Here is a 10169-nt window from a genome sequence, read left to right as displayed (position 1 = left end):
TGAAGTACAGCTGCGGAAAGGTGCTATCATGAGCAAGCTCACGTAGGACCCCTCGTGCAGCGAGCCATTCCTGCTTGGCCGAGACAGTGTGCATTTGCAAAAGGATTACCGGAATGGTATTGTCCCGTGCGGGAAGTCGGTGAACGGCACAAACATCGGTCGTTTTGAATTCCGAAATGTTTATCTTCGCGGCCAGTTCTGACAAGAAGGAAGGCAAATCCTCGTTGGTGTTATATGGCCGACCATGAATCTCAAAATTGCAGCGTCGGCTGTATTGCTCTAAGTCGCTAAGTTCAGAGCCAACCTCCTCAAGCAGCTCAGCCTGGGCAACAATCTTAGCCGAGAATGTATCTATACTTGCGTGCCAAGCTCGCCGACTGCTATCTGGTTCGCAGTTACAGTGGACGACACCGATTCATATTTAGCGGCAAGGGAATCGAGCGACCCCTGTATCTGCAGAACAGTTTGTGCAGTTTTTTCTCCGGTAGCTTTGAAGGTCAGTAGTTCTTCCACTCGACTAGCCAGCATTTCGACTGCAGTCGTCAACCGGTCCAGTTTATCATTTACAGTCAAAAGTTGTTGTTCTAGTGCTCCATCATCCGATTTATTACCCATTACAGGTTGCTTGACAGCTTGCGTCTTGCATGCCGGGCAGACCCAGGATCCCCGTTTTACTGCTGACATTTTCGAAAAAGTTGACTCAGCAACCGTCGAGCAGTTTTTACCCAGGTGAAAAGCTTCATTGCAAGCAGAGCACGTCAGAAACTTATCGTCTCGTGGCAATGGCTCAGCACAACTAGTACAATCAGGCATTGTGGTGCAGTCGGCGGCAGAGACCAAACAGAAAAGGAACGCGGGCAGGTGGTGGTTTGAACTCACATGTGGACAGCAAAATAACGGATCAATACATGGTACAGCCTTGCCGCCGACTGTGACGGGAGTCAGCGGGAGCAGTCCTTTTATAGACGGTAGTCAGACTTGATTGGGCTGGCCGAGACCAGGTGGCCAAGGCGATGGAAGCGACGGTGGGCGACAGAGAACGAAGCCGATGTTGGTCTTTTGGTATCTTGATGCCAGTATACAGAAATAGGTTCCAGAGTATAATACTTCAATGCTTAATACTTAAATGCTCTTGGTATTCAATACACGAAACGTGTGAATACCTTTAGCATACAGGCTAGTGCAGGAACAATAAAATTTTACGGCAAAAGTTATGTGAAAGATGAGTGCATGGAGCGGGAACGTACATGCATGGGAACCTGTCACCTATATTTCATGTATTTAAAAAAAGTAGAGATGAAACGCGTTTAATATTGCGACACGCGTTTATAGTTATTAACATATTGGCGTCTCGGTCTGTTAAAGAGTCAGCAGACGGCGAGGAAATCGCGCGAATACAGTGTTACGCGTTTTTCTTCGAACAACTATGAAACAGGATTTTTCGCTTACTGCTGCGTTGTTCTCGTTCAAAATTCGTAACGACATACAACTTGTCGGTCGGTATCGTTCACTGATTGCAAATCAATTCTGCGGAAATTCACCTTTTGGAGGAATATTCACGAACGAAAGCAAATTGTCATCGAAGTAGCACGAACTTATACAAATGAAAACCACACGGGTTTTTTGTAGAACAGAATAGCTCGGTTTTCGTTGTTGCACCGTAAATGATAATTTTCCTTTCATAGTTTAGTGATATGCACTAGGCAGCTATACTTTCCTGGTTCGCTTGAAAAAAAGACTGAAAATAACCACGTGCCGAACAATGGGGATCGAACCTCGATGCCTCAGCACAGCAGGCCGATGTTCTGACTATTAGGCTACAGTCATTTATTAACACGAAAGTGTTTTATGCCGGGGTCCACCAAGACTTCACTGACGTATTTCCGTCACGGAAATACGTCATAGAACATAATACAAAGAAAGAAACCAGAAGAAAAAGTTCCACAAACATGCAAAATTTCGAAATCGTACCCACGACCTCTCGGTCCGCGACGATAGATCGCCGAGCGTTTAACCCATTGCGCCACAAACGCATTTGCAGAGAGCTACACAGACGCGCCTTATATATCTAACCCTCCTCCGTGTACCCGCGCTCTTGCTCGGGGCGGTGCCGCCGCCTACGAGCAGAAAAGAGAAGTACTGCATTATGACACTAACGCGCACCGACAGTGAACGCTTCGGTGGTCTCAGCACTACGACGCCTCGATGCCAGCATTCGAAGGGACGCTGGCATCAAGAAGCACTACCAACGCCACCTAGGTGGCGTTGGTAGTGGCGTTCACCGTACTCAGCACAGCGGAGCGTGGCCTCCGCAATTAGCTCTGAAAATGTTTCTGAAGTTGATCGCGGAGGCTGCAATTACGACGCGCTGTACGCGCTGATTTGACTCGGTGACGATTCAGTTACATGCTTTGTCTTGCGCGTTGTATTAGTGTGTCAGTTACGTGCTTCGTCTTTCGCGTTGTGCTAGCGTGTGCAGCGTAGTGCAGCTTCCATATGCACGACGGTTGCTCATGGTCATCGACGTTGGTAGTCGTGATGGAGGAGACGTGCCACCAGGCGTCAGCGTGGGTGCATCAACGCCTAAGGGCGCTTTAGCCACAAAACACCAATAGACATTATATATCAATGTGCAATAAACATTACACTACTTCTGTGAAGACACGTTTCACTTTCGTGTTCTATACCGATTCCTATATAAGAGGGATCAACCACATTTTTTTTGTTTTGTCTTATGTGACACTTATTGCGGTGACTTAACATAGTATGGAAGCTACACAGGCATAAGGCAACGCATGTCACTTTAGAAAGAACCTAAAATAATGATTTACGTGAATACTAGCAAAAAAGAAAACAAGCATAGTGCCCCCCCCCCTTCCTCTCTTCTAAAGGGGAGGAAACGACGAACAACTGATCAATCGTGGACACACGATTTGCATGAGTACTAACCAAAAAAAAAAGTTGTCGCAGTTTCACCTGAAAGGCGAAGCATCAATTGCGATAGCAAATTTGTAGAGAGCTATACGGAGTAATGATATTAGCTTTATCAGCTGTATAAACTTGGACCTGCAGCAGCACCGGCAACACGCAGAACTGTTGTCGACGCCGTCGGCGTTTTGCCCGCGTTCGCTCAAAATGCGTGCGGCGTTGGTGACTGTTGCCGGAGCCTCTGATATAAATAGGCACTTGGTGCCGCAACTAAACGTCGCCTCCCTCCCCCCCCCCCCCACGACCTCTCGCGCGTCGGAAGAAGGCGCGTTTGCTCTACATATATGGTGATTGTAAAGGAGGAAAGAGACGCCTACTTCTGCAGCCCTTAAGGGAGCACGGCGCAGAACGCGCGTTTGTTCTCCGCCGTGCGTTCACTCCCCGAGAAAGCGCGCGCCCCTCGCGCCCTTTCACTCGCACATACAGCGTTCGGCTTTGGCGCTGAGCCGTGCTCCCTCAAGGGCTGCAGAAGATAGCGCCAACCTTTCCCTTTCCCTCAAGAACCACTTATCTCGACGATTTCATCTCCATTGACGTCATACGGAACCTCACGGCGACGGCGACGGCGACGCCGACGGCAGAAGTCTGCTTTTGAGTGTCCATATAATTGCTATCGCAATAAAAGAAAACAAGCACAGTCATGAGTGCATGGAGCGGGAACGCCAACTAGCTCTTTGAGATGATGGCTGCGTGTCAAATTGGATAACACATGTATATGCTCATGCGCGTCCGCCCGCTTTAATTACGTCAAAGAGGCAGGAATAGCATTTGATTGATGGTTCAACGAAAGCTTCGCTTCACATATATTCCAACATGTGCGTTAGATCTACGTAACTTTTCTAATGCGATTAGCATTCTTTGTCTATACTCCAGGCGTTTTGAGCCTATCTAGCTATCTATCTAGCCGCTTACGCCGATCCAGTGGCCCAAGTTGTCTGTCAGCTTGGGCCACTAGGTATGCGCTCATGGTCGTGATGCCGTCGTTACGGTGGCTACGTGGGTAGATGTGCCAACAGGCGTAGTTCATTTCTTCTCCGCGTCACGACAGCGGGAGTGGCGCTGCGGTCGGAGGCCTGCCATGAAGCGCGCGTTCTCTGCTATCTCACTCTGTTGTTATAGCGCGCCTATAATATTTTTTAAAAATTCACACTAAAGGTTGAAAGAAACTGGTAAGCTTATGGTCAGAAAGTGTACAAAAGTGTCACGTTTCTTGCTGCAAAGAGTCACGTTGAAAAGCGGCCATTTGTCGGTTCACTCGCAGACGGCACGGTGCGCTGCGCTCGCAGTCACGATAGTTCTCCGAGTTGCTGTAATTTCCTTAGACGCTCAAGGAGCGAAGTGAATACTGCGGGTGATGTAGGTGAATACCAAGCTCGTGGTACTCCGGGGAAGAGTGAAAGTTTTCATGCACAGAAGAAAACAAGCCGGATGGGTACTACTTGTTTTGCGCAGACTTGTAACTTTGGCAAAAAACATGTACGCCACGGGCCAAAATATCATCGGTTTCGATGTGCTGAGACCCGGAACTTTCCGAAAGACGTGAGCTTGCTCTTCGCCGTGCTGCCAAAATGTTTCAACCGATTTAGTCATGTGCCAGTGCCACTTCAAGGAGCATGCCACCGAGCGTATGACCGGCAGGAAGATTATGCAGATTCCGATGGACTATATGCGGTTAATGAGTGACACTGTTGCTTCGCTGCTACCCGACGCTGCGGCTTACATATCGAAGAAGATTCGGACAAAAACAAAAATTAATGCTCCACCTGGATGTCGGCAGTTAATATATTCTTGAAGATAGAGCGAGCCAAACTTACGCACGCTTCAAGCAAATATGATGGTCACATGTTCTGCAGTTGAAGAACGAGTATTTGTACACAAGTGAAGAAATGAACCTGCTCAAAGACGGCTGACGAAATCATTCTGTGTGCAGAAAATTCAGCTTAAAGTGCAGCGGCCGCTGTTCACAAGAAAACGAATGCGAGATGCCCTACAGCTAGCAGATAGTTTTCTCTTTCGCCAGCTCAAGCCTTCAGGTGTCATCGGTTGAGAGCAGCACAAAATCGAAGTTACGAACAGCATCATCAAGCTAATATATTACCCACCTGCACTTCATTGTGAACAGCAAGAACTTGGCTCCCGGAGGTACTCCAGAAAAGAAAAAGCACCTTAGCAGTAAAAGTGCCAGTAAAAGCTTACTGTTGCTGGTTTGCGTGTGCGACCGAAGAATTTCCGTAATTATTGCGTTCAAATATACGTATATACCATCATTAAGGGTCCAAACTATTATTTTGCATGCTACATACCACTCCTCTCATAGCGGTAATCATACATCAACGAACGTCGTACATTTTTTTTTCAGCAGAAACTAGTTTATTTGTAGTAAAAAACATTGTTGATTTATATTGCAAGCGTGTTTCGTTTATGACTGTCCCAATATGGAGTGGAGTTGAGTGTTGTTTGTGCGGGCGGCTGTGCGTAAGGGCCATGCGGGGTGGTCAAAAGAGATGCGCGGTTCGAAACCAAGGCGGCGGCGGAGAGTTATAGCCGTCGAGGATGGCGGGGGAGCCGCGGTTTTCGGGGAGCGCGTAAGCGGGTTCACTGTGAGTCGGGGCTTCCGGCGTTCGGTTCGCGGAAGCAGTGCCGTGGCTTTGAAGCCAACCCCTCGTCGCTGGACCACACCCATGCCGAGACATCACGCGAACGGACCGTATACGCCCCAATGTGCGTGGGAGTGTTTTCTTTGGGAGACTGTCTTGCGAGGTTGTGAAACAACGGACGCATTGCACCGCAAAGATTTGTGACAACGGCCTTGACATAATGGAACTCCGGATACTGTCACCCTGGAGCCTTATTGTGTACACACTGCGCGCGACGCAGTGTGATTGGACGAACCATGGGTGTCACAAAAGAGCGCGTAATCCAAGCGCGCACCGAGTGTCACGCAAGCCAGCGAAAGAATACGCCGGCCCCGCGGCAACTTCAACAGAGGGGGAGAGCGCACACGCCTCAAGCAACAACGCTAACAACGGAGCCGAAACGTCTGGAAGAGACTCGACGAAGCGACGTTAACCGGAGAGCGTCACGCGCGCGCCGAGACACCTTCTCACCCGGCGAGTCGAGAGAGATAACTACAGCGTGAGCGCGCGTCAACAGCATGAGTCATCATCACCCCCCCCCCCCCCTCTTGAAAAAGCTCCGACAGCAGCGGTCGAAGGTACGAGAAAAGAGTAGAAGCTTCCCAAGCTTTGGCCATGCTACGAGATCCGACTTCGATAGGAAGGTTCGAGAACGCCTGTGGAAGCTATATAACCGCCGTGCGAGAATCGTTTGGTGGGAATCCAGGAATTCAGGAATTCAGGAGTTCAGTCCGCACCGGTGAAGTGATGTAACGTGAAGACCGAGCGTCTGCTGAAGAAGGGGATTCCCCGGCAAGCTAGTCGACGGGTTCATCGAGCGTCTGCATTTCCGGAAGAAGTTCTTTCTTCGAGATTTGCCCGAGTTACGCCGAGATCGTCTGACTTCAAGACCCACACGGTGAATACGATTGGACACTTAGTGTTCCTATTTATTTGTACTTTACGTGTCGGAATCTTAGTGCTTGTCGTTATTTTATTGTGTTTGTCAATACTCATCTGATTTGTATTGTGTTGTATCTAGCCTAAGTGTGCAAGTGTGTGTGTAACTGCCCTGTGTGAAGAATATATTTTGTTGTGTTTTGACAACTCTGGGCTCTGACTCGGTCTTTGGACAGCAACCGGCGTTCGCTGGCGCACCAGAGGGCCAACTCTTAATTGTCCTTGCTTTCGTGGGGATTATTTTCGGAAGCTGATAAGTCGGCTTTGGAATTTAGTCCGGCGTCTGCGCCTCGTTCACCGGGGTCTGTGACAATGGGCGAGGGTGATGTTGGGGATGCATTGAGGTACGTGCGGGGCCGTTGGAAGGGAGTCGGTGGAGATTCGGCTAAGAAAGAAGACCAAAATTGTAAACTCATTGTAACTCTTGACTCGTAGTCTTGATGTCTGTGTAAATAGTTTCCTTCTATCGCTTGCTATTCAATCTTAATAAACAGTTAACCCCTTGCAATCAGCGTTACCGCCTTGCCTACTGTAATGTGACTTCGCAACATCCACAACACCTTCAAGTTTCCCTCACCGACATCCAGGCGAATATCAACTTATGGGTAAAAAAAAACGATCCAAGAAATTTTAGTTGTACGGATATCAACACTTATTCCATTGCATTTTACATCCTTTCCAGCCAAATCATTTCTCTTGCGCATTTCGTGTTATAAACACACCCTGCACGTATTGCCGTTCGGATATAGCCCCTATACACACTAGCTGTCCCGCAGAGCCAACTTTAGCCTTTCTCGGTTCAGAAGAACTAACGAAGGGCTTTTTCGTCCACGTAGAATCTGTGCTTCTCCTCGTAGGCTCAAGTTTAACGTCTTTACCGAACTAAACAGCGCTAAGAGCTCTTATATTATCGCGCCTCAAACGGGGAAGCAAAAGAGCTAACGGACAAGGGCACTACATTACCTTCGCAAGTGACAGAGCTCGCCGCTGCATTCAGAAATGTGTAACTGTCTACGATGTCACTGTGAAGACGGATTTCATTTTAAGTACGACGTTAAATGTGCCGCAGTTCCACAGCAATACGGCCGCAGTAGCACACGAATGTGCGGCGCTTGTGACAGGCCTCTGACCGCAGCGCCACGTTTGTCGTCATGAAGCGGAGAAGCGCAAAACTACGATTCACGCGTCCGGCGGACGGCACACCTACCCTTCTATGCCACCGTACCATCGTGGCCGTTCTATCGTCGTCATTCCGCTTCGCCATCTGACTCTCGTCGTGCCGTCGTTATCACGCTTTCTACGCCGACTCAGTAGCCCAAATTGTCCAATAGTTTGGGCCACTAAGTATGTGCTTGTGGTCGTGATGCCGACGTGGTCATTACGTCACCGTCATTCAAGCTTTGTCATCCGACTCTGGTGATGCTGTCGTCTTCATGCCAGTGTCGTCGCACAGACGTCACGCAATAGTTGTCCCACCATCGTCACGGTCATTTCATTGTCATGACGCCAACTTCGTCATTTGACTTTGACCATGCCGTCGTCGTCGTCGTCACACAGTCTTCGTGAGACAATCATCGTCACGCCATCGTCGTAGTACTCTTGTCGCCATCTTGTGGCCATTGTCATACCGCCGTATAGCTTGAATGCCGATCGCTTTACGGTTGACCGTCATCGCGAGGTGGGTTCTGCCGTAATATTCTTTAATTGTAGATTCACGTAACGAGACGGGACATATGGATAACAGATACACGTACAACAAAATATGGTGGGGATCCAATTTCTGAGTCTTCCTTTGGTTTCGAAAAGAAGCCCCGTAGGGCCATCCAAAAATTGCCATGGCCGACGGTATTTCACGTCGTCCCGGCGGGGTATTGGGAAAAGTTTTCAACTAGCAATAGTCGCCCCTCAGTTACCACTTCATTGGGTACGACACCGCCTCTGCGCAAAGCTGACTACAGTTCATATTCCGTAAGAGCCCATTGTAACAGACCATCGTATATTGACACGGTACTTGAGCGAAACGATTGTGTTTATCTCAGCAAATACTATGATGGCTGAAAATTTGCTGTGTTATCCTAGTTAATGTATTCACTGCAACCATTTCTTTTATCAAGAATAAACAGTTTGCTTAAACCTATTTGCGATAAACCTGTTATAGTGGTTGCAAAAAGCATTGAGACGGCTAATTGTTTTTGTTGCGCCCAGGGAATTGAACCGGAACTGAACGAAAAATTCGGCAGAGACACTTAATACTGCTTACGGGAGGGAACGCGAAAGCATTACACCGTCTGTAGACCTCGGAACACCATGAACGCGCTGATTTTATGCACTCTAGACGTGGCGCCACGTCCTCCCCATTGTCTGCGACGTGACGAGCGCAATGACGCACGCTCTAGCGCACGCATTTAGCCGCCCTGGCGTCGCGGGAGCGCGCTCGTCTCGCACCCCGGAGTCCCGGGTTCGATTCCCACCCAGACAGAAATGTACCAAATTTTCTTTTCAAGGCCATTAATTTACTTTGCTTACAGGAGCCTCCCTGATCAACGTTACGTCAATCCGATAATTTTCTGACGTGTTTTTAACTCCTTGCGGCGTCGGCCATTTTTGGTACCAATAAACTATATATAGCGTTCTGAAGCTTGCCAATATTTTTCCTTGGGTCTGGAACCCTACGACCTTCATTTAACGCAAGAAAATGAAAAAAAAATCTAAAATATAATGCCAATTCCCCTTTTTCAATAGTAATAATAATCAAAGACATAAAATGAACAAACCCACCCTACGTAGTATATTCTGTCACGCGCAGCTGGAGGCGCGCAATTCCTCTTCTCGCTTCTTAATTCACAACTATACCTCACTACATCCCACTATTCGTTTTACAACGCCCTCAGCACATTTTCCCTCGACCTGCTTCGGACCAATGGTCCAATTGAAAGATTTGACCGTCGCACGACGGAGAGCGATTGTCTCTGCACACAGTTGGGCGACCAGCCGTTATCGGAAGAAAGAATTCTGCAACATCGACGCGACTCAACATCGCATCAGAAGGCCGTGCAAGCGCTCCTGCAGTTCCTGAAGTCCACTGGCCTGTGTGAACGTCTGTGATTGGAACGCCTCCTTTGTTACCTATGCCTGCGTCTTTGTGTGTGTGTGTGTGTGTGTGCGTTTTTTTCGCTCTCTCTCTCGCTCTCTGCACTCTCTCCAACCCTTTATCCCCCACCCCAGTGTAGGGTAGCAAACCGGAAACTGACTTCTGGTTAACCTCCCTGCCTTTCCTCTCTCGCTTGCTCTCTCTCTCTCTCTCTTGACCGTCGCAAATAATTAAGCTAACACTTAGAGATCTATACGTACGTCGTTCGGTGTCCCGCCTTTTATCAGCTCAGCGCGTCAGGTGAACGAAACAACGCGAACAACGAGGCTGAACAAGCTGGCAGCTTGTCAGCCACCCAGCGCCTCATGCCACTGTCGGCTCGTTCGCCCAAACATCCCCTAAACGACGCTGTGAAATAACTCTTACAAATTTTACCACGCACGAGGGAAGTCAACATCGCTGAAAACTTCGCGAGGAGCCGAGACACTCCCCTCCTGAACGTTCATGTGTCATCG

At 48.6% G+C, this 10169-nt stretch overlaps 1 non-coding gene across 1 annotated transcript; it reads right to left on the bottom strand.

Moving 5' to 3' along the window:
* Positions 1-8371: 8371 nt before the first annotated feature.
* LOC119443248 (U4 spliceosomal RNA) lies at positions 8372-8513 on the bottom strand. The gene has a single exon (XR_005190211.1). It is a non-coding gene; the product is annotated as a U4 spliceosomal RNA (small nuclear RNA).
* Between the last annotated feature and the right edge of the window lie 1656 nt (positions 8514-10169).

This window comes from Dermacentor silvarum, chromosome 2, assembly GCF_013339745.2.
Source record: "Dermacentor silvarum isolate Dsil-2018 chromosome 2, BIME_Dsil_1.4, whole genome shotgun sequence".
Classification (NCBI taxonomy): Eukaryota; Metazoa; Arthropoda; class Arachnida; order Ixodida; family Ixodidae; genus Dermacentor; species Dermacentor silvarum.
The sequence above is the reverse complement of the archived record's forward strand: the minus strand, read 5'-3'. Positions and strand labels throughout refer to the sequence as shown.